This window comes from Bubalus bubalis, chromosome 4, assembly GCF_019923935.1.
Source record: "Bubalus bubalis isolate 160015118507 breed Murrah chromosome 4, NDDB_SH_1, whole genome shotgun sequence".
Classification (NCBI taxonomy): domain Eukaryota; kingdom Metazoa; phylum Chordata; class Mammalia; order Artiodactyla; family Bovidae; genus Bubalus; species Bubalus bubalis.
The window spans coordinates 52013485-52039090 of NC_059160.1; the positions used below are offsets into that span (position 1 = coordinate 52013485).

The 25606-nt window shown below is 46.1% G+C and overlaps 1 protein-coding gene across 6 annotated transcripts in view; it reads right to left on the reverse strand.

The window, feature by feature from the left end:
• The window catches only part of CHST11 (carbohydrate sulfotransferase 11), a 262811-nt gene that overhangs the window by 213284 nt on the left and 23921 nt on the right, over positions 1–25606 (reverse strand). The window contains exon 1 of one of the 6 annotated variants that reach the window (XM_025283607.3): positions 2664–2827. The exons of 4 other annotated variants lie outside the window; for them this stretch is intronic. The gene's annotated coding sequence lies outside the window, so the exon portion shown is untranslated. Of the gene's footprint in view, positions 1–2663; positions 2828–25606 lie in introns of those variants that run through there. One more of the 6 variants, XM_044941411.2, reaches the window with a different exon arrangement.

A 25606-nucleotide genomic window follows, 5' to 3' on the forward strand; every position in this document is an offset into this window, starting at 1 on the left:
CTGCAGAAATGCCTCCAGCACGTGCCTCTGCTCTCACCTCCCTCACCTCCACTTCTTGCTTCCAGATTGCTCGAGCCTGACTTCGAGGTCATCCCATTTGGAGGTCAACTGTTCTGACAGCCAGCTGTATTTGTCCCCTCTCCCCTCCCCATTCTCCCTCCTCTTTCCAAGTAATGAATGATGGCTTGGCAAAGAAAGCAGAAGCCTCTGCCAAAACAAAAGGTCTGTCAGAACAGCTCTCCGGAGTTACTGTGTCCTCTTACCCCTCTGCCTGGCCAGGTGTCCTGTGCGTTTTCCATCTCTGCTGGGCACCAGGGTACTCAATGTGACCACTCTAACATCAGCACTAGGACTGCGTTTCTCAAAGTGGCACACAGTACAGAGCCCCCTGGGCTGCTGCTTTGCCAGGCAGGTTCCTGCGCCTGGCCCTAGTGAATCAGACTACCCGAGGAAGCCTTAGAAGGTTAGTTTTAAGTTCATCACAGTAAGGTTCCCACATGGTTCTAACGCACTCACTCTTGAAAACAGTCTTCCAAGAGATGACCTTCCAAGGCAGGCCTAGAACAACCTGGTCCACAGTCAGCAGGCAATGTATGCATCATCTCACATCAGTCTCATTTCAACTCTACAAGTGGGTACAATTTTTCTCCCATTTTAGAGGTGAGGAAACTGAGCCTTTGAGATCTTAAATAATTCCCAGGTCACATGGCCAATACCTGGCAATGTGGGGCTTTGAACAAAGATCAACCCCAAGCTCTAAACCTGCTCTGAAATTCTCATAAGCAGGATGAATTCATGTATTTTCAAAAGCTGATAAAACTGGGCACCTATGTTCACTTGTCATGTTTCTCTATTACCCATAAAGCCACTGTTAGAATGAAAACTCAGAAAACAGGCACCTTATTTTTAAGAAGTTCTCACCATACTTATTTTTGATGAGTAAGTGTAGTATAACTGTGTTCCATGGACGTGAAGAACACTGTTGATTTTACGTCTATTCTAGCCTCAGTTCTCACCAGTGCCAGAGGTAGGGCGACTTACACGGAAAATTGACATTAGTTGTCTTTATAGTTCACTGTCACAATCTTTTGTATCTCCTTCCAACTAATCCTATTTTAGCAAAGCATTAAGCATAAAGTAGGTAAATAATAAGACACTATAGAAACAGAGCTGAATTGCTAAGCAAATAATAATGGTAAGAATGAAAATAACAGCTACATTTATTGACTGCTTGCCACAGCCAAGCTCTTTACAGATATTATCTCATTTGAGCCTAAGTAATATTATCGCCAATTTACAGACTGTGTGTGTTGTGCTCAGACACTAAGTCATGTCCAGATCTTTGTGACCCCGTGGACTGTAGCCTGCCAGGCTCCTCTGTCCAAGGGATTCTCCAAGTAAGAACCCTGGAGTGGGTTGTCATTTCCTCCTCCAGAAGATCTTTCCAACCCAGGGATTGAACCTGCATCTCCCACACTTGCAGGCAGATTCTTTACCACTGAGCTACCTGGGAAGCAATTTACAGATAAAAAAAACTTAAATGTAGAGAGGTTAACTTGCCCAAGGTCACACAGCTAATTAAGTAGCAGAGCTGTGATTCCAACCCACATTGGAGTCACCCTGAAATCAACTGCAGTAAAAACACTTGTTATACAGAGTGGTCCCAGAAAGGCAGCAGCAACATCCACCAGGAGCGTGTTAGAAATGCAGACTCTCAGGCCGCACCCAAGATCTATGAAATCAGGACCAAGTGCACAGTTAAGTCTGAGAAGCATTCATCTAAACCAGGGTTTCTCAGCCCAAGCACTGCTGACATTTGGGGCTGGATAATTCTTTGCAGTCCTGTGCAGTATAAGGTGTTCAGCAGCACCTCTCACCCTAGTATACCTACTAGATGCCAGTAGTAACTCCTCTTTCCCCACCCAAGTCATGATGACTGAAATGATCTACAGCCGTATCCAATGTTCCCTCCGAGAGTAAAATAGCCCCCAGCTGAGATCCACTGGCTAGATGAGAGTGCTTTTCTGCTGGGCTAAATTTCTGGCATAGAGCAGAGGTTTGTGTGCACAAAGTGGAGGCCTGTGTCTCAGGATGTGTTCACCAAAAAAGAACTTCTAAGTTCTGAGGACTGGGTTCCAGGTCTGTCACTGCCTGGCCGGTGGAGCTGGGAGTGACAGAATCAGGTCTGTGCCCCTGAATCCAGCCTCACCACCAATAAAGCAGGGTTCCTAGGGCAGGGTTCCTCCAAACCTCATTGCATACCAGAATCACCCAGGAGTTGTTTATTAAAAATACAGATTACAGGACATCCCTAGTGGTCCAGTGGCTAAGACCTCAAGCTTCCAGTGGAGGGGGCCTGGGTTCAATCCCTGGTCAGGGAACTGGATCTCACATGCTGTAATTAAAGATCCAACATGCTACAACTAACACCTGGCAGAGCCAAATAAATATTTTTTAAAATACAGATTAAGGGGTGCCCTCCCCACCCCACCCCATGGGATTTGCTTTTCGAACAAGTTCCTCAAGATGCTCTAAGGCACCCCATCCCTGAACTGGTTTTTAGGAAGCGCTAGACCAGAACATTTCAAGAGGCCCTGAATTCTAAGATTTTACCTTCATGGTCAATGACTCAGGCCTCCTCCCCACCCACCCATGTTACCTACCGGGAGTCCGGAAATCCTCAGGTTGCCCCAACTGAGATCCGAGCAGCAGGAACCACACTCCGGGCCCCAGCAGGTACTGTGGGCACACCTCCGCGGCCTCCCACCTCCAGCATGGTGCTCGGCCGGACTGAAGGCAGCCTGAGGGGCTGGACTATCTTGAGTGCGGTGGAACCTGCAGCTAATTTCATTAACACAGTCAGAGGGAGTCAGGTGAGGCGGGGCTGCTCCAGCCACGGGCAATCTTGGGAAAGGAGACACACATGTGAGACTGTTTCCCAGAGCTGCACTCGGTGCTAACGCAGGCCCGGGGGAGCGGGTCCTGCCTAGTTACTGACTTTCCCTAGTAACTTCTCTCTACTAACTCTTCCTAGGTGCTGACATCTTACACTGCACAGGACAGCAAAGATTATCCAGGCAGGGAGATGCTGATTGCAGAGGATGCCCCTGGGTATACAGGGCAGCCCAGGGAAGATGCCAGGGAGCCAGAAACACATCCTAAGCAAGAGCAGGCTCAGTCAAAGATTCTAGGCAGAGTCAAAAAGACACAGCTGACATTTATGGAGGACACCATAAATGCACACACGTGCATTTACGTGCACTGTCTCCTTCACCCCAGCTCAGCCAGGCTCCAAGGCAGCCTGAGCACCTCTATCTTACAGGTGAGGGAACTGGGGTTCAGAGCCCTGGACACTCAGCACTTACAGAGGAAAGGGAACTGGGTTCATTTCTAAAAAACCTAGAGGCCCCATCTTGTTGCTTTTTTATTTCCTGGATCTGAAGGGAAGCCTTCCCAGGTGTCTTGGCAGTAAAGAATCCACCTGCCAATGAAGGAGACTTGAGTTCAATCCCTGGGTCGGGAAGATCCCCTGGAGAAGGAAATGTCAACCCACTCCAGTATTCTTACCTGGAAAATCCCATGGACAGAGGAGTCTGGTGGGCTACAGTCCACTGGGTGGCAAATAATTGGACACAACTTAGCAACTAAATAACAACAGCCCTCTGAAGGAAACCTTCGTGAACCAACTTTAATATTCAGTCAACACCCCCAAAGGTGTAAACAGAAGCCAGGACCGCCATGCCCCCTGGTCCCAGAAACAGACCTGCAATTTCCTAGAGTTAAACACCAAGTTACTGGACGCAGACTCTGTGCTACAGAAAAGCAACTCGTGGGCTTTCTGAGCTCAAAAACAGTAGGTTGAGCCCAAAAGTGTTTTACCACTTTTAATTCATGAATCTAACCAACAGTGTTTTCTTTCTTTACAAAGATTTTCTTTTTCTTCCCATAAATCCTTATCCATTCAGTCACTGCCCTTCCTTTTGACTTTTCCTACCAGTTTCTGAAACAGAGAAAGGGGTTAGAGGTCTAAGTAGGTCCCAGGTGCCAGAATTCCAGGGGAGGATCAAGGTAGCCCTGCCATGAACCAGGTGAGAGGAGACCAGCTTCGAAGTTCTGGAGTTCGTGCTGGGGACAGAGGGCCACAGGACAAGAGTCTCCCTGGTCAAGTCCGATTAAGCAGAGGTGCTCCCAGACAAGACGATGGAAGAACCTAGTTGGCTGCTTCATGTGGGCCAGGAGCTGTTGTAAGCATTTACCCAGATTTGTCTTTGTACTCCTAATCCCATACACACTTCTAAAGGTGGGTATTAATTAATACCCCCAATTTGCAGGTGGGCAATGACTGAGACTCTGAGGGCTTTCCTGGTGGCTTAGCGGTAAAGAATCTGCCTGCCAATGCAGGAGACGAAGGTTCAATCCCTAGGTTGAGAAGATCCCCTGGAGAAGGAAATGACAACCTATTCCAGTATTCTTGCCTGAAGAATCCCAGGGACAGAGGAGCCTGGCGGGCTACAGTCTGTGGGATTGCAAGAGAGTCGGACACGACTTAGCGACTGAACAACAACAATGATGTTCTGAGATGGTTAAAGACTTGTCCAGGTTGTACGGTCTGAAGGTCTATGTCCCTCCAAATTCAAAGGTTGAAATTGTAACTCCTACAGATAATGGCATTAGGAGCCAGGGCCTTGAAGAGATGCTTAGATCATAACAGTGGAATTCTTAGTAATAAGATTAGTGCCCTCATAAAAGAGGCTCCAGAAAGATCCCCAGTCCCTTCTGCCAGAGGAAGACACAGCTAGGAGGCACCAGCTATGAACCAAGGAGACGGCCCTCACCTGACCATGCTGATACCCTGATCTCAGACTTCCAGACTCCAGAACTGGGAGACATCCATTGGTTGTATATAAGCTAACCAGTTTGCGGTGTATTGTGAGAGCAGCAGGAACAGACTAAGACACCAAAGTTCCACACCTAGGAAGTGACAGAGGTGGAGTCTGAACAGAGGCCGTGCAATGCTACTCACCACCACGGGGTGTGTTTGGCAAACATTTGTATTGATCTCATGTGCCAATGGTTCCTTTTCCCTTGTGTACCTATACCTCTAATCACATGATACAGACCTGCAGGTAATGCCTAATCTACCATCTAAGACAGTGGTCCCCAACCTTTTTGGCACCAGGGACCGGTTGTGGAAGACAGTTTTTCCACGGGCCAGGACTGGGGGAGATGATTACATTAACTGTACACTCTATTTCTATTATTATTACATCAGCTCCACCTCGGATCATCAGGCATCAGATCCTGGAGGTTGGGGACCCCTGATCTAAGACCTGACTACACCAAAGGTGGTCCTCAGACCAGGAGCATCACCAGGGAGCTTGTCAGAAATGCAGAATCCTCAGTCCTGCCCCAATCTCTTGCACCCAGTTTGAGAAGTGCTAATAAGATCCTTACTTTCCTGATTCAATATAAGGAGTTGCCTCCCACTTCCCCCTTCCTGGGGTCTGGGCCTCAGGAGGTTGGGGAGTCTAACACAAGATTTTTCCATTTCCATTGTTGTACTCCCTTCATGAACTCTTTCGTGATGAGCATCCTTGCTCTCTCCTTTCTCCACCTCATCTCACAGGCACGTGAGAGTCTGAACTGTACAGTCTGCCAGCTGCCTGACTTAGCACCATGCTGCCTCCCAGGGAGCTCCTATGTTAATTGTCTCGCACATGCAGAGGGTGGAGCTCAAAAGTCCAAAGACTGATTGCTGGGCAGATGGAAATTATCACTCACTAATCAAATGATCTCCATCCAATTGAATGACACAGCAATCTGGGGAGAAGACGTGAGTTCTGTTTGGGGGGTATTTTTGCCCCATAGCAACTGACAGGTACTCTGACAAGTGTATCTCCATCAACTGAGTCACCTGGTCATTCCAGTGTATTGTAAAAACCATGCACTTAGAAGGAAGAGGAAAGAGCAGCTGAGGTCCTAGAAGTGCCGTCAGGGGAAGAGGGGAAGGGCAGGAGTTTGGCAGGAGCTGAGGGTCTGAGTAACACCATCCCCAGTGACTGACACCGAAGTGGCTTGTTGCTGTTCTTCAGTCTCTGAGTCATGTCTGACTCTCTGTGATTCCATGGACTGTAGCCCACCAGGTTCCTCTATGCATGGGGTTTCCCAGGCAAGAAAACTGGAGTGGATTGCCATTTCCTTCTCCAGGGGATCTTCCCGACCCAGGGTTTGGTAGAAGGCATTTAAGACTCAGCCTGTGTTCCAAGCGGGAGGCTGGCTCCTTCCTCCCGCATCTGGGGACACCTGAAGGACCTCAACAAGTGCAGACTGTAACTACAAGTTCACTCCCTCCAGGCCAACGTGACTGGCCAGTCCAGGGACTAAGCACTTTTCCCGTCTGAGATGATCTGAATTCTCAAAAATACCCAGGAGGGCACTTCCTGTCCCAACCTGAGCCCATTTAACAAGTCAGCTGAGTACCTGCACGCTTAAGTGACTCACTCAATGTCAAGAATCTAGTTGTGGTCAGGCGAAGACTGGAACTGAGTATGTGACCATCCAACGCTCGACCACATTCCCCAAGAAGGAGAAAAGCACTTGAGTCCAGTACCTTCCGCTCGGTGCCTCCACAAGACCACCTAGCAAAGTTATTGCCTCCAGGGACTTGGAAGTGCCCTCCTGCTACTTCCTGGGTCCCAGGCCCCAGTATGTATCCACCCAAGGTGTGCGGTAACACCTGTCCTTCCCTGGTAACTCCTAGGTGCCGGCTTTACAATCAAGGCCAGAAAACCTGCAGAAGACAGACGGACTCACGGTCCAGCTATGAAGGCAAGAAGGGAGAGTACTGTCTCGAGCATCTTTCTACTCCATTTCCAGACCGTGGTCTCATCTCTTCTTTCAGAATGCTCTGAAAAGCTGCTCCACTTTTCTGCCCCTCTCTCCCTAAGTCTGAGAAGCTCAGAGCCTTTCTGATCCTCAAGGACTCAGAGAGGAATGAAGCATCCTGATCAACAGGCCCTGTCTACACTGAATGTCAGTCCTGCGCTAGGGATAGAATCCAAGGACTCTATTCAACCCCTCAATCAAACCTACCTTCCCCCCTGGGACCCTCCAGAGACCAGAACCTGAGGAACCTCCCCGCATTTTTTAATTTTTAGATTTACTTATTTGGCTGTGCCAGGTTGCAGCATGCAGAATCTTTAGTTGCAGCATGCAGACACTTAGTTGCAGCATATAGGATCTAGTTCCCTGCTGCTGCTGCTGCTGCTGCTAAGTCGCTTCAGTTGTGTCCGACTCTGTGCGACCCCATAGACGGCAGCCCACCAGGCTCCCCCGTCCCTGGGATTCTCCAGGCAAGAACACTGGAGTGGTTGCCATTTCCTTATCCAATGTATGAAAATGAAGATTGAGAGTGAAGTCACTCAGTTGTGTCCGACTCTCCGAGACCCCATGGACTGCAGCCTATCAGGCTCCTCCACCCCTGGGATTTTCCAGGCAAGAGTACTGGAGTGGGTTGCCATTAGACCAGGGATCAAATCCAGGCTCCCTGCATTGGAAGCTCGGAGTCTTAGCCACTGAACCACCAGGGAACTCGCTCTCCCCCCCATTTCATTTCCTAACATCCCAGACTAACTGGCCAGCCTGCTGCAACAATTCAGTTCCTCTCCTTCCTTATCACAGGGAATCAGAGGCACTGAAAGCTAAAACCCTTTGGATGAATGAGTCCCCCACCAGCCCAGCACCAAAAAATGACTATTCAGCTTTGTCACCCAACTGAAACCTGGCAATGCAAAGGATCTATAATTCTTCTACCAAAATATGTTTTGTGGAAGAAAGTGTATCTCTAATTTCAATAGATCCAGCACCATAATCATCATGGCATTTTATTCCTCTACCCCTTTCCTGTTGAATGCTCCTCTCTCAGCTCACATAATCCGAGAAACACTGAGTCAAACATAAATCAGTTTTATATCTGTAAGACACCAAAGGGCAGAAGACACCAGAAGGTCATTCGCCTTCTCCCTTTTTCATCCATTTCTGGACCCTCGTTTCATTTTGCCTCTGCTAATCATGTGGCTTAAAACCAACATTTCAAATTCTCTGTGCTGCTTATCACTAAGCTGGGACTGATCAAGGCAAATCCTTACCTACAAACATAAAAAATGAGAGGCCGACAAACTCTTAGCAAACTCTTCCAGGCCCTCTGAAAGAGAGGCAATATTATATGCGAAGGAAATAAGAGGAGAGCTGAAATATAAACTGCCAGGTATTAATGCAAAGTAATAAACCAGGGAAAGGCCCAATAGCAACGTTTTATGGAGACAAAGCAAGAACTTCTCCCAAGGGCAGGGGAGGCCAAGAACAGAGCTTCTAATCTAATAAATCAAAGCGGAAAAAACGGACTATTAACAAGGCCTGGCAAGTGTATCTCAGAAGACAGCTCCAGGGAAAAACAGACAGAGCTTAAGGATCACCAGGGGTGCTGGATTAAAAGTCCACAATCAAATCCTACAATGCCATACGAATCTTATTTAGTTCTCTCCAAAGAGACTGATGGTGAGGCTTCCCTGGCAGTCCAATGGTTAAGACTTCACCTTCCAGGGCTTCCCTGGTGGCCCAGTGGTAAAGAATCTTCCTGCCAATGCAGGAGACATGGGTTCCATCCCTGGTCTGAGAAAGATCCCAAATATAAATAAATAAAATTACATTAAAAAAAAAAAAGTCACCTTCCAACACAGGGGTGCAGTTCAATCCCTGATCAGGGAGCTAAGCTCCCACATGCCTTGCAGCCAAAACACCAAAACATAAAAATATCCAATAAAGACTTTAAAATGGTCCACATTCAAAATAAAAAATCTAAAAGAAAAAAAGTTCCAAAAAATGTTGATGGAGCACGGGCTGCCTGTACCAGACACATGGGGCTCAGAGAATGCCCTAGACTCTACTGTGGCAGTCTCGTGGCCAGCTGGGATGCCTAGAGGAGGGCAACAAGGGAAAGGTGGGTCACAATGAGAGGGGGGTGCTGAGGAACTAGACCACTGCAGGAGGCAGTCTGAGGCCCCAAAGAACCAACACCTATTTTTGATGATTCCTCTTTCTGTCTTTTGTTTTCGGGGCGGCGGGGAGGGAGCGGGGTGTGGGGGGGGGCGGCCCATGGGGGGCGGTTCCTGAACTGTTCAGTCTTGAGCTACCTGCTGTCCAGACTTAAGTATCTATATGATTTATATAATAATGACTACTTTATACTCACAAAGCTCTCATGACCCACTAGCATGGCTCGGGGCACATTTTCTCCAAGTCTTCGCTCTTGATGTTTTCTTGCTGAAGCCAAGGTTAAAGAATGCAGAGTCTGGCCCCAGAAGAGCATAAAATCGATGATCCAGTAACCAATTGCTGTTCCAGGCTTGGGTGGGAAGGTCAAAGGACAGTCTAGCCAACCTGGACACGGGAGTCCCCCAAGTCCTCCCTCCCCTCCACATCCAGGTGAGAAACCAGAAGCAGGCCACAGGCATTTCTACCTCAGCTGTTGCAGCTCCGATGGCTGGTTACAGACTTCACCCCAATTTCAATCCAGGCTCAAAGATACCCACCCTACCCATCACTCTCATTCCCACCCCAATGGCCTCTACAGAAAGCCCAGGGACAGAGAAGTAAATCAAAACTGTCTGCTTCTCCATAGGAAACAAACTTATGGTCACCAAAAGAGGAAAGGAGGGGGGAAGGATTAAAATTCTAAGTTTGGGAAAAATTGGTAAAGACTACTGTACATGAAATAGATAAGCAAATACTTTATGGTTTCATCCACACACAAAGAACAGATAAGCAAGAAGGACTTACTGCAGCACAGGGAATTATATTAAACATCTTGCAATAACCCATAATGAAAAATAATCTGAAAAAATATATATAACAGAACTTCACTGTACATATGAAACTAACACAAAATAGTAAATCAACTGCACTTCAATTTAAAAAAAAAATGAGGAAAAAACTTGCTTCTCTAACAGGCTTTAAGAAAAGGATGAAAAAAAAAAAGAAAAGGATGAAAAACCAAACACTTCCTTCCCCCAAAAAAAGATTCACCAATAAATATTTGCTAAGTGACTGCTCTATTTTTCGGAATCCACGTGAACTGAAAAACAAGAACCATGGACCAGACAGAGAGACCTAAATGAAACTAATCCTGGGGAGAAAAAGAGGATGAGGACTGGCCATAGTGGGTCATTGAATGTTGTGAAGCAATAGGGTGGTGGCCCTGCTGAAAAAGAGTTAAAAAGATAAAGACACAATGAAAAGAAATTCACAACCAAATCACTTCTTTCTCCCTTCTTACTGCTGGAAAAGAACACTAACAGAAATAATTCCTTCCTCCGGCCACCTAAAAAGTATTCGAAGTTTTCTCAAAGAAACCTTGCATGCACAATGCTATCAGCTGCAAAAGACTATTAAAATCAATAGCTAACTCAAGCATCCCAGCTCTTTGAACTGAATCCTCCCCACTTCCACTTGAATGGGCTCTCGGAAATCATTAAGAGCTGCACAAATAACCAAGACCCCTTCCCGACAAGTCAGATAACCCAGAAGTGAAACTTGCTGAAATCTTCAATGAAAAGAATCTCTAAGGGCAGTTTCCAACAAAAGCATCTTTGAAGGCCTGACCCTTCTGTGAACTGCATGGTGGATTACTGCGGTCACGAGACATTAACACTATCCCTTTTCTTCGTGTGCACATCCCTTTGTTCTTCTAGCTTTTTAGTGGGTTGAAGTGAAGCTTACCCTGGCAGCTGAAGATTCCCCTAAAATCTAGTCACTCCTTATTCTATCTGCCCAACTCCCAGTAATGGCTGTCAGTAAAGCCTTTGAAATAAAATGGACCCATCTGCTTAGGGAAGCATCTTACATCTAACTCACACACAGCCCAGGAGGGAGAGAAGAGCTCCCTCAAAGATGGTGACATTATTAAGGTGAAACGTGATGTACAACATCCCTGAAATCACAGGATGGAGCAAAGTAGGGGGCAGAAAGAAGTACTTAGGAAATGCCCACCAGCAGCTCCTGCAGAGCAGAGTGGCCTTGTCAAGGAACAGGTGCCTTCAGCAGGCTTGCTGTCACATGGCCCTCCTCCTCTCCATCCACTGTCTCACCCCCGTCACTGGCCCAGGACCTCAGAAAGGATGGGACAAAGCAGACATATAGAAATCAACATACGGGAGAGAGGTCAGTGGGGGCCAAGAATTTCGGCCCCTCCCAGAAAACAGCTAAAGAAGAAAACTATTTTTAGAAAAAACAGAATGTTAATTTTTTTTTTTCATTCACAAGGTACTCAAGAAGTTGTGACAGCATCAGAGGAATGAAATCATGTATGAGTTTGCTAGGGCTGCCATAAAAAATACCACCAACTAGGGGGGCTGAAGAAATAGTCATTTACTGTCTCACTGTTCTGGAGGCTAGAAGTCCAAGATCAAGGAGGCAGGGAAGGGCTGATTTCTTCTGCGGGCTCCCTCTTCAGCTTGCAGACGGCCACCTTCTCCCCATGTTCACGCGGTCTTTCCTCTGTGAGCGTGGATCTCTGCTGACCCTTTGTATGTCCAAATTTCCTCTTACAAAGACACTTATCAGACTGGATTAGGGTCCACCCATGTGACTTCATTTTAACTCAGTCACCTCTTTAATGACCCTGTCTCCAGTCACATTCTGAGGTCACAGGGGTTAAGACTTCAATGTATGAAAGTAGGAGGGGAAGCAATTCAGCCCCAAACAAATGACAATGACAGTTACTGTCCTTTAAAGCAGGGCTCTGCAACCTCCGGGATCTAATACCTGATGATCTGAGGTGGAGCTGACGGAATAACAATAGAAACAAAGGGCACAACAAATATAATGTCCTTGATTCACCCTGAAACCATCCCCGCCACCCCCTGGTCTGTGGAAAAATTGTCTTCTGCAAAACCAGTTCCAGGTACCAAAAAGGTTGGGAATCACTGCACTTAAGGCATCTGATAATCAGATTATGCCAGGTCCTTGATGCACCTCAGTTTGTTAAATCTTTGCAGAGTTCCCATGAGGCAGATATTCTCCTTTACAAGTCACCCAGTTAGAAGGTGGCTAAATAACCCACAAGCTTAAGAACAGAGGCAGGTCTGAGCCCAGGATGCGGAAGAGCAAGGCCTCCCTTCCCCAGCTCCAGTGGAAAGACTGTTTCTAGATGGCAAATTCTTTCAGACTCCTCAGTTCAATGATCCTCAGAACACCAGAAAACGCATCCTTCAAACTCTGTCCAGGATGTTGTGACAGGAAATGACACATCATAGGGGTTTTCCGATCTCATTTAAAAAAAAAAAAAGTTTCAGGGGATTAATCTGTGAATTGAGTTCTTAACGGAGATTTGATTTTACAGTGTCAAAACAAGGCAACTGTAAACAGGGCATTTCCAAGAGTGAGGAGGGGCCTGCAGATTTCATGGGCTCTGGGCCATTATTTACTAATAGGATTAGCAGACGTGAGTGTGGAATTGCTCCCCTGGCTTGAAATAATGCAATGTATTTTTCCTAATGTAATTTGAAGAGTCTGTTAATACAATAAGCCAATGCAAACTTTAGAAATGATACGGGGAATTGCGGCCAGCAGTCACTTCGGTAACACCCTAAAGGAAACTTGACTAATATTAGGCCTAATCAAAAATTAGGGCACTTCCCTGGTGGTCCATTGGTTAAAACTCCCCACTTCCACTGTAGCATGCACGGGTTCAATCCCTGGTCTGGGAACTAAGATTCCACATGACGTGCAGTGAAGCACACACAATATTTTAAAGTGTTATTGAAACACACACACACACACACAATCAGATAATATAAAGATTAACAAAAAATAAACCAAATATAGTCAGCCATATCTGCAGGTTCCACATCCGTGGATTCAACCAAACAAGGAACAAAAATATACTTTTTAAATTTTCTAGGCTCTCACCTTCTGAGAGGGACAACATTCTTTCTATAGAAAAAACTTGCTTCCACTTAAAAAAACATGTCCAGAAAGTTCCATAACCAAAACTTGAATTTAACATGCACGGGCACAGCATTCACATTGTATTTACTATTTACACATGATTTACATTGTATTAGGTTTCTCAAGTAATCTAGAGGTGATTTTAAAGTGCAGAGGAGGATAGGCATAGATTATATGCAAAGACTACACCATTTTATATAAGGAATTTGAACACCCGAGGATTCTGTATCTTCAGGAGATTCTAGAATCAAGCCCCTGAGAATATCAACGGAAAGCTGTATTTGACAGCTATTTTTAAACTGGCAGGCATTTCAGTGCTCCCACAGCTTTCTAGAAAATCCAGGGACTCTAAGAAATAAACCTTCTAATGCAATAATAACTCATTAATGCAACCTCCCCCACCCCCCAACACATACACATACAGAATACAAACCAAATTCAGGAGCTGAATAGTGCCAAGAAAAAAATATTCAAAATTATGTGTCTCTTTCCTCACTTTTTTCTATTATTTATTCAAGACTTAGGGGAACTCAGGCCAAAAAAAACAGTCTTTTATAAGCCAAGGGCTTAAGCGACTTGGCCACTATTTGTGACGTCCACGTGCTACAGGACGCTTTCATGACGACTGTGGCATGGGCCTTATTCTGGAATCTTCCACTCCTGAGCCCACGAAGGAAGTCTGTTCTTGGGAAAGGATCTCATTGTCCATTAAACCTTCTGTGATATGGGTCAGCTCGGGATATGAATTTTAAACAGCTTAGTTAGTTAGGAAGAAGGAGGCAGAGAATTCTCTGGAAGCCAGACAGCCAGGTTCAAATCCAGACATAACCCTTTGCTAGTTGGATGATCTTGGGTTAGTTACTCAAAGTCTCTGAGCCTCAATTTCCTCATCTGTAAAATGGAGTAAAAATTGGAACCTTCCTCAGAGTCATAGTGAGAGTTAAGTCACACAAGGTATTTGGAAGATTTAGTGAACACTCAATAAACAGCTGCTATTAGTTTGGACTGCACGCTCAGTCGCTCAGTCATGTCTGACTCTTTGCGACCCCATGGACTGTAGCCCACGAGGCTCCTCTGTCCATGGGGATTCTCCAAGCAAGAATACTGGAGTGGGTTGCCATTTCCTGCTGCAGGGGATCCTCCCGACCCAGGGATCCAACCTGCATCTCTTGTATCTCCTGCATTGACAGGCAGGTCCTTTACCACAGAGCCACCTGGGAAGCCCATTAGTTTGGATTAGTACCAATCTATATATTGATTACAATATAAAGTAATAAAACTGCATTGTTTAACCATAATGAGATACTGCTTCATACCCACAAGGATGGCTACTATCAAGAACACAGAAAATAACAAGTGCCAGCGAGGATGTAATGAAATCGAACCCCTCATACACTGTAAGACGATTAAATGGTGTAGCTGCAACAGAAAACAGTACAAAGATTCCTCAAAAAATTAAAAACAGAATTATTATATGACACAGCAATCCCGCTTCTGGACATATGTCTGAAAGAAGTGAAAGTAGGATCTCAAACAGATATTTGCAAACCCATGTTCACAACACCGCTGTTCACAACAGCCATGAGGCGGAAGCAATCCACACACCCACTGATGGATAATGGATAAAGCCAATGTGGTACACACATGCAGGGGAATATTATTCAGCCCTTAAAAGGGAAGGAAATCCTGACACATGCTGCAGCATGGATGAACCTTGAGGACACTGTGCTAAGTGAAATAAGTCAGTCACAAGACACATACCAAGAGTCAAAGTTCAAAGAAACAAGAAGTAGAATGGTGCTTGCCAGAGGTTGGGAGTAGGGAGCAATGGGGAATTGTTTAATGGATACAGTTTTGCAAGCAAACAAAGAGTCCTGGATATGTGTTGCACAATGATGGGAATATACCTAACATTACTGAACTGTACACTTGAAAATGTTTAAAATGGTAAATTTGGGGATTTTTTTTATCCCCTGGAGAAGCAAATAGCCACTCACTCTAGTATTCTTGCCTGCAGAATTCTTTGGACAGAGGAGCCTGGTGGGCTATACCATGGGGTTGCAAAGAGCCAGACACAACTAAAGCAACTAACACATACACTGTGTTTACCTAAAGATTGCTCGAGAAGTTGTGGCGCTCACTGCCTGAAGTCCTCCCCTTAGGGAGAGGATCGGGATAGGAGGGGTTTTGAGGAAATTAAAAGAAACCTTCTGATTGAAAATGGATTCTATTTCAGAGCTTGGAGACAAAATCCCTCCCCTGGGAAACTGCCTCCAACTCACTCATCGCATCCTCAGAAGTGGAGACCCTACTTTTCATTTCAGAGATGTTATCACCGAGCTTTTCAAATAAGAGCCTTGATAAGGAACATTTAACATGTGATGTGATGGCTCCAAGGCAGTGAGGGCTTAGAGATACCAGTGAGGCCGGAGGGGCCCACCAGCAAGCTGCCAAGTCCCAGGCTCTGCTGAGAGGTGCGGGCTCTATCTTCTACCTCCAGGGCATCCCTTTAGAGAGGATCCTGTGGAGTGTTGGGGGAATGAGCCCAGTTCTATCCATCAGCCCCTGGACTCCAGTCCTTATAGAGTGACTGGGTCACAGATAATGAAAAGCACATTTCTGTGCATGTCAGACCCCAGGGAGCATCACACCAAGTGATAAGATGCTTCAGAAGGGACTGCCCTCCACAGACCTTAAACCTGTGTTCATATATACAAGTTCCTCTCCTCCTTCCCTTGCTCTCAGGGTGAGTCACTGCCAGCATGAGTCTGAGCCAGAGTTGGGGTAGGGAAAAGGATGGAGGGAGGGAAGCTTTGCTGCTCTCATCCTCAGGCTTTCAAACGGTCCATCCACTGCCAACCTTAAGTTTACTTCCACAGCACGCCTCCCACATACGTAAGAAATGAGGTTGCTATTTATGAAGCATTTGACGTATTTGCATATATTATTTCCATCTCTCTCACACAGGTCAGGGGCTTCCCTGGTGGCTCAGAAGGTAAGGAAGCTGCCTGCAATGCAGGAGACGGAGACCTGGGCTCCATCCCTGAGTTGGGAAGATCCCCTGGAGAAAGAAATGGCAACCCACTCCAGTATTCTTGCCTGGAGAATCCCATGGACAGAGGAGCCTGGCAGCTACAGTCCTTGGGGTTGCAAAGAGCTGGACACGACTGAGCGACTAGCACACACCCAGGACAGGGCCAATCCACTAGCTTTACAAACCAGCATGTCTAGATTACGTAGCAGTGTACACACAGCCCCTCACACCTGAAAGGAGATACTCAGTATCTGTTGAGGGAATACCCGGGTCCCTCTGAAAACATCAGTGTCTATTAAAATAAAGTCAATTAAATGTCCTAAGGAAGCCTACCTGGTTCCAGGTAAAAATGTTCTTTTCCACATCCATCATTTAATGAGAACGCAATAAGACCTTGTGCTGTCGACAGACCCCGGTTCCCAAGTACACACAGATCAGAGGTTCCCCTGATGAGGTTCCCCAGGTGAGGCTACCCTGCTGCCAGCAAACTGCTGAGCTGTAACACACCATTCGATTACTGTCTTGTTTCACTTTCTGAGCTTCTTCTTTCGGCTCAAGAAAATCCAACTCGGCTGAAAGCAGGAAAGAGAGTGATGGGGAAGTGTGGCACAGGATTTCGACACCACAATTTTCCTCAGCTACGTCCTGGATGCTTATTAATAAAACCTTCATCAGCACAACTGATGTCATACCCCATGGTGGTATCTCCAAGCTGAATCTTGTTCCAGAAGGACCGTTCAACAGCCAAAAGTGTAATTTCAAACAGGAATTTCATTCTTTATTCATGACTTCCAAAGTGCATTAACAGGAATTTATTCATTCAGTGAGTCAACAATAATATTTATTGAGCTCCTTCTTTGGAGCTGGCAGTCAGGTACATGCCAGGGATACCCAGGGAGGGATGAACAGACAAAGGTTCTGCCCGCAGGCAGCCTCTATGTTGATTGGGGGGTGGGGGGAAGGTAAAAAGGAAAAAGAAAAAATGAATTTCAAAGAGTGATATGTGCTTTGAAGAAAATAAAAGAGGGTGATGTAATAAGAGGGAATTCTTTAGAACAGATGGTCAGTGATGGTGTCTCCAAGTGGGGGTAACATGTAAGCAGAGACTAATTCACGGACATCAGGCACTCTTTAGGAACAACAGCATTTTCCGTAGAGAGACTAGCAAGTGCAAAGTCCCTGGGGCCATTTTTGAGACAGAAAGAAGATCCATGTGACTGAAGTACGGCCAGGGAGGCCAAGGGCGGGAGGAAACAGTCAGAAAGGTAAGCAAGGGCCTGGTCTTGAAGCATCTTATAGACTCTAGGAAGTAATGGTCAGAAATCCATCCTAAGCACAGTGGGAATCTCTGGATTTTTGTCTTTAAAAATCTCTTTCAAACTACTGCATAAAGCACAGATCATGGGGATGAGCAGCAACTCTTCATAATGTGGATTCTATTCACCTGTTTATTTATTTGGACTTAAAACAGCATAAAATTGTTTATGTCTTGTTGTTTAGAAAAAATAACATAAAAGTTATTCTGTCACAGGTCTAGGGGCCAGAAGTCTGAAAGCAAGACACTCTATGGGAGAACTCTCCTTGCTACCTCCAGCTTCCAGTCCTCGGCCCTCCGTGGCTTGTGGCACGATTCCAGTCTCTGCCTCTGTTTTCACACGACCTTCTTCCCTGTGTCTGTGTCTCAAACCTCACTCCTCTTTCTCTGATAAGGACAGTGCTCAGTCCATTTAGGGCCCTCCCAAATCCAGGGTGATTCCATTAAATTAGACCCTAAGGTAACTGCAATGATGAAGACCCTATTTCCAAATAAGGCCACATTCACAGGTACCAGGGACCTGGACTTGGGCATATCTTTCTGGGGGACAAAGGTAGTATGTACTGGGCTTCAGTTACATCTGTAATGTTATATTTCTCTAGTTGGATGGTGGGTACATGGATGTAGTGTTTTAGCTGGGGTTTTTTTGTGTATGGTTTTTTTTTTTTTTTTTTTTTTGAGTATTTATCTATTTTAAAGATTTTTTTGATGTGGAGCATGTTTAAAGTCTTTATTGAATTCATTAACAATATTTCTTCTGTTTTATGTTTTGGTTTTTTTGGCCACAAGGCAGGTGGGAATCTTAACTCCCCAACCAGGGATCGAACCCATGACCCCTGCATTGGAAGGCAAAGTCTTAACCACTGGACTGCCAGGGAAATCCTTGTGGATTTTACTTAGATGCTGTGGCTAAACTCTCCTGTCTGTCTTACCCCAGATCACTCTCAGAAAAGTTTGGATCAAATGAAGTGGGTATAGTCAATGGGACTGGCAATGACAGGGTTCTCTCCAATGGTCACGAAAGGAGACATCCGGAGACAAGCTAACAGGATGTGCGTTTGCTATGTACCCAATGAGAGAATACGTGAAAGCTTGGAACCATGTCTGAACACACCAGGCTCTCAGAAATGCTTGGTGGATAAATGATTCAATATACCGTTTCCACTAAACCTGATGCAAAGACGGAGATCAAAAAAGTCAGAGACTACCCCTGGCATGCAGCAGAGGGCCTGGTCCCCAGCAGGGACTCCCAGCAAGTCAGAGAACTGAGTAAAATGTAAGCAAAATGACAAGCTTTGCCAAAGATCACCCTGTATGTTTCTCTTTGAACGATGGTCAATATTTTATTATTTCTCAAATCTGGTTCTAGAATTTTGAAAAAGAGTTCAAAAATAGGCACTCCTGAGATGTAACTGTTATCTCCTCAGACACATCACACACACTAAAGCTTTTTTTTTTGAGATGTCAGTTCTTGAGATGAATCTATTCTCTCTTTTCAAAGGCTGAAAGAAGGCCCCCTTCTACTTGTCAATTCCCCTAAGCAATGTTCAGCAAAAACATTTTTAAGACCTAACATATAATAAAAATGCAGCTTCAAATCCAATCTCCCTCTTGATTTTTGTTGAACTTTTCAAAAAAAGAAATAAATCAGTGTGCTTCTATCTTGATCTGGGAACAGTACAGGCTCAGGACACAATGTTGATATGGTGAAGTTTTCTGACAAACTCTTACGTTGTCTGCAATTTACACGTTGGCACCAGCTGCGTGATATGGTGTACGTCTGTCTCAAGCTAGGGGCAGTCAGGTAACCTCGAAGGTCCCTAAACAGGAAACACACACTGCTGGGGGTGGTCAGTATGTGAGAGATGACCATCAGAAGCCCAATCCCCGTTGGCCATCTAATAGCACATTCACAATCTTTATCTCCCACAGGGACCAGAAGGTGGGAAATTCAGCTTAGCGAATGTTAGAAATAATCTTGCATTCGTGAAGTGAGTGGTGTTCAAGATGGCTAGGCTAAACTTCTCCACTTTTCCTCAACAAACTGTAGGCCAAGACCCTCATCTTTCAGAGCACACTCTGACCCAGAGCATTGCTTGCTCTGTAAGCCGATGTCTGCAGAGGATGCTGATGCCTGCTTCAGTTAAAAAGTGAGCTGAATGGACTCCAGAACTTTCTCTTCTACAGGGAGGGAAACCTCCACGCATGATGCAGTCAGAGGGCCTGAAAGTATAGACAACTGCACTTGGCCAGATTCCAAGGACGAGCCGCACAGGAACATTTATGTGGCTGCCTTCTGGAAACGCACATGAGGCAGAACCTGGTTGAAGACTTGCTTTCACCCTCACACTCCTGAAATAGACTACGTGGGAGGCCCAACGGCCCTTTGCTCCCTTGAAATGCTGGAGGCACAGGTCTCTGCCCAGATATGCCAATGATGGTTGTGAAGGGCTGAACTGCATCTCTCCAAAATTCCGAGAAGTCCTAACCCCCAGGACCTCAGAATGTGACTGTATTTAGAGACTGAGTCTTTCAAGAGGTAACTGAAGTTTTAGGAAGGTCATTAGGGTGGGTACTGGGCTTCCCTGGTGGTTCAGACGGTAAAGAATCCGCCTGCAACGCAGGAGGCCCAGTTCGATCCCTGGGTCAGGAAGATCCCCTGAAGGAGGGCATGACAACCCACTCCAATATTCTTGCCTACAGAATTCCATGGACAGAGGAGCCTGGTGAGCTACATACAGTCCATGGGGTCGCAAAGAGTTGGACATGACTGAATGACTAAGCACATACTCAGGGTAGGTACTAATCCAATCTGACTGGTATAGCTATGAGAAAAGGAAACCTGGACACAAAAAGAGGTTCCAGGGATGCATGCACAAAAAGGAAAGATGATGTAAAAATACAGGGAAAGACAGCCACCTACACACGCCAAGGAAGAGAGGCCTCAGAGGAAATCAAACCTGCCCACACCTTGATCTTGGGCTTCCAGCCTCCAGAATGGTGAGAAAACTTCTGTTGTTAAAGCCACCTGGTCTGAGGTTGTTTATTTTAGTGAAAGCCCAAGCAGATATAACAGTGAAAACCAAGCAGGCTTAAGTGTGTACACACACACACACACACACTCACACACACAAGCACACACTGCCCCACTCTGAGGCTGCTCTAGCTGATGGAGCAAATCCTCAGTCTCCCTGGGGCCTTGACCTGAACTTCCCTCTTGGGGCAGAGGAGCCTCTTCTTCCTCCTCCTCTCAAACACTAGTCCCATGTGCATAGCCTGACTCCCAGAAGTGGCCCTCACCAGCTAATCTAACCAAAGAAAAAAGTCCCCATCCACATCAAAAGTTTAGCTGTCAGATAATACCCCTCTGAAAAGTTTGCCAGTATGCAAAGAATACACACAAGGAAATAGCAACAATAAAATGGCCTATAACTCTACCTCCCACCCAGGAAGATTCACTTTTTTTCTTTTTAAACTAAAACAGATACATACTATTCCAAGTGCCTTTTTAACAGGTTTCTCAAGGCAAAAGGAACCAGTGAATTAAGTTCCATTAGTGATCCTGAAAGAAATTTCCCTGCCTCTCCAAGCCCAACATCCTCATCTATAAAATAAGGACAATGAGAACCCCTCTAAAGCTGAATTAATATAAAACACAGCATTGCTTCTGAAGTACACTGGGCAGCGCAAGAAGAGGCGCCACTGAGAGAAGTCTATAGCAATTCTTGGGAACAATGGGTCATTACACGCAAGAATTTTTGACAGTCATGGGAGGGGAAGAAGGCTATTTTTAGGCAAAGAGAAATGAAAATCACCCGAGGCTGGGTTCTTCATTTACCCAGCATCCACCAATGGATGCACCAAAAACAAGGTGAGACTTAAAATAGCTCAGACCGGAAATGTGGTTGGCTGTTTAGTCTTAACTCTTATCTGGGTTTGTCTCTTTATAAAAACCTAGCTCTCCCAGACTGCTACACTGGACCATTATTAATTTGTATAACAGAAGTAGAAAGCTGGCAAGTCCTCCAGTGCTTTTAAACAGGCTTCTCCATCAGAAGTCCTGGTTTTGGAACTGGAACCCCAAGTTGGGGGTCTCCCTCATCCCAGGGAAGGTCTCCTCCCTCAGATTTGCCCAGGGGGCTCTTTCCAGCTCTGAGATTCCATGATTAGGGTTGTCCTAGGGAGCGGCCCTGGCAGTCAAGCCTTCCATGTGTGGTCATTAAATACACATCACGGTGAAGCCTGACTGCAAAGTTCCAGGAACACACCCTCGAGACAATCTCACCATCCAGAGGAATGAAGCGGAACAGGCAGCCCAAGAACTCGGCCTGGCTCTCTCCAATTCCCCAGCACACACGTCTGTGAGGCCCAGGATCAGACTCTGGCTAATCCACCCCACTGTCCAGCCACAACATATGGCCCACAGGCCAAAAAGTCAGACCCCCAGAAGCTGAAGTCATCATTTCCAAAAGCAAGGACGCCCACCTGAACAGCCGATGGCCATACAGCAGGTCCTCTGACCTAATACTTATTTCTGTAACTCTGCTCAGTATTCTGTAATAACCTAAATGGGAAAAGAATTTGAAAAAGAATAGATACATGTATCTGTACAACTAAATCCCTTTGCTGTACACCTGAAACTAACACATTATTCATCAACAATATTCCAATATAAAATAAAAATTAGGAAGATATGTACATGGATTTTAAAAACCTTTTCTTCCATGGATGTGAAGTAAGGTAGGAAAGTGGCCTGTGAGTCAAATATATCTGCTCGAGAATACAGACTAACAATCATATTTTCCCTAAAGAGAAAAATCTAAAGGTCAAGCAGGAATGACTAGCTGCAGTCTCACAGGATGGAAGCCATCCAGCAAAGTGAGGCTCACGGGGCAGGAAGCACTGAATCCCCAGCAGAGAAGAGAAGGAGGTGAGTGGTAGGGGGAGGCACAGACACACAGGGACACACACAGGGACACACACACACGGGGACACACACACATGGATACACACACACATGGAGCTGCGTGATGATTTATGCTCCAGCTTCAAACCAAGCCAAGCTGTGCAAAGCCCCAGTTCACCTTAGATCGCCCTGCCACCTAAAAATGGCATGTAGGTAATTACAACCAGAGGTGTACCCCGAGTGGAGGAGGAAGGCGGGCCAGCAGGAAGGCGGGTCAGCAGGAAGTCTATGGTCAGAGGCCTTTTCATTTTCCCACTGCTTCCATTTCCAGCTCAAGTGCTACGATGAGCCCCACTGATCAGAAAAGCGCTGTGAACAAGACCAAGCTCTGAATCTGAATTTAAGGCTCCCCACGACCCGGCTCCCAAGTCTGACAACAGATAGTATTTTACTGCTGACACAACTGGACAGGAACCAATTGGCCCCGAGTCAGGACTGGATGTCAGAGGTGCTGCGTTCACCCTCCGGGGTAAGGTGAAGGCCTGGGACAGTCCCCAGTGTCCATGGACCCTTCTTGCGACCTGCCATCCCAGGCTCCCCCTTGCTGCTGCATGTCTGACCCGCCCCCTCCCAACTTTCTAACATCAAACACAGGTGTTCCTGCGGTGACCCCTTTTATTCTCCACTGGAATCATTTGCTGTTGCAAAGATCAACTGCAGATTTTTCAGAGTCACCCAACCTTCCAGGGATGTGTTTCTCAAAATGATGTCAGGGAACTCCTATATCAGAACCACGAGGGGAGGCGGGGTGGTAGGGTTTGTTTGGTAAATAGATTTCTAACTGAAAGTGAAAGTGTTAGTTACTCAGTCATGTCCGACTCTCTGCGACCCCAAGGACTGTAGCTCGCCAGGCTCCTCTGTCCTTTGAATTCTCCAGGCAAGAATTCTGGAGTGGGTTGCCATTCCCTTCTCCAGGGGATCTTCCTGACCCAGGGATTGAACCCGGGTCTCCTCCATTGCAAGCAGATTCTTTACCCTCTAAGCCACCAGGGAAGCCCAGATTCCTAAATTCCACCTCAAATCTACTGAATCCAACCCCAAGTCTGCATTTTGAGCAAGCTCTGCAGCTGATGCACAAGCACATGAATGTTTGAGACCGACTGCCCCAGTGCAACAGTCCCTGCCCCCACAATGCCCAAGGGCAAGTTAAAAGAAACACCCACTTTTGGACCCCACAGTCTCAGAGAGCGCCCTCCCCAAAGCCTGACAGAGAAGGTCTGGGCCAGTGCCTGGAAATGTAACTCCCCAAAGGGCACCCATGTTTGTGAGCTCCTGACATCCAAGCCATGTTTCCCAAAGAAAGTGGTCCCCACTCCCTTCGATCTTTGTCCTAACTCTCACTCATCCGTGTCTTAGCTCCAGTGCAGCTTTCTTAGGAGAGAAAACCTTCAGTGACCACCACCACTGCCCCCAACCCCATCAGCCAACACAAGACTAGGTTTCCTTGCTATGGCCTTTCTTGATACCCTTTCCTTCTGTATAACAAAAGAGATATCCTTTTCTTTTGTATGAAAATTAATTGCTATTAAATATACCCCTGGTGGCTCAGACAGTAAAGGATCTTGCCTGCAATGCAGGAGACCTGGGTTCCATCCCTGGGGCAGGAAGAACCCCTGGAGGAGGAAATGGCTACCAACTCCAGTATTCTTGCCAGGAGAATTCCGTGGACAGAGGAACCTGGCGGGCTACAGTCCATGGGGTTGCAAAGCGACTAACACCTTCACCTTTTCATGTATCTGTTTAATGTCTGATCTTCCATCAGACTGACAATTATCATAGCTATATGTCATTGACAACCTACAATGTCCCTGGACTATGACCTCAGTTGAGTCACACCTGGACACAGCGCAAAGCTGAGAAGCCACCACTGACTCCAGCTGGAAACAATTCCCACTGGGTCAAGGCCAGAAATGCATTCTTCCTCACTGTATTCAATTCTTCAGGCTACTGTAACAAAGTACACAAGCTCCATAGTTCAAAACAACAGAAATTTATCCCCTCACAGTTTTGGAGGTTAGACGTCCAAAATCAGGGTGCTGGCAGGGCTAGGCACCCTCCAAGGCCTCTAAGGGAGGATCCTTCCTTGTCCTTCCAGCTTCTGGTGGCTCTTGGCATTCCTTGGCCTGTGGCAGCATCACTCCAATCTTTACCTCTGTTGTCACACGACCTTCCTCCCGTGAGTACTCCTGTGTCTCTGCATCTCTTCTAAGTTCACCAGTCATATTGAATTAGGGACCCCCCCCCCCCGCCACCATTGCACTTATTCCAGTATGACCTCTTAACTAATAACATCCGCAACAACTCTATTTCCAAATCAGGTCACAATCTGAGGTTCAAGGAAGGACATGAATTTTGGAGGGGCACCATCCAGCGTAGCACACTGACCAGGCAGAAGGTTATGAAATATACTTGCCTTTAACAAAGGTTGAGCACTTAACAGTCTGAAGTATAGAACCTTAATGCAGTGGATCTACTGGTTATCCCTCAATATACTTTCTCTCTGTCTCCCTCCCTCACTCCCTCCCTCCCTCTCTCTCCCTCTCTCTCTCTACTCTTTAAAGCTAAAAGGTCAACATTTTAGCTGAGCACATGACCACACAGAATAAAGACTACCTTGCCCAGCCTTCCTTGCAATTATCTCACAATAACCTAAAACAAGAAAAGAATCTAAAAAGAATATATATATATACACACACACATATATGGGGCTTCCCAGGTGGCACAGTGGTAAAGCATCCACCTGACAATGCAGGAGATGCAAAAGATATGGGTTTAATCCCTGAGTGGGGAAGATCCCCTGGAAGAGGAAGTGACAACCCACTCCAGTATTCTTGGCTGAAAAATTCCATGGACAGAGGAGCCTGGCGGGCTACAGTCCATGGAGCACAAAGAGTAGAACATGACTGAGCAACTGAGCACATATATAACTGAATCACTTTGCTATATACTTGAAACTAACACAACACTGCAAATTAATTATATTTCAACATAATTAAAAAAAAAAAAAAAGACTCCTGAGAATTCCCTGGCAGTCCAATGGTTAAGACTCAGTGTTTTCACTTGGGGACAGGTTTAATCTCTGATCAGGGAACTAAGATCCTGCAAGCGATGCAACATGGTCCAAAAAAAAAAAATTTGACCAATATGTTAAGACTTCCTCAGACATCCGAGGCACATCTGGAAATGCTGCAAAGACAGGTAACTTTTCTGAAACTGGCCCTTGAACATTTCCTCACCCCCCAGGCACTCACCCTCCACCTTCCATGTTGTCATTTCTGGTTTGAAA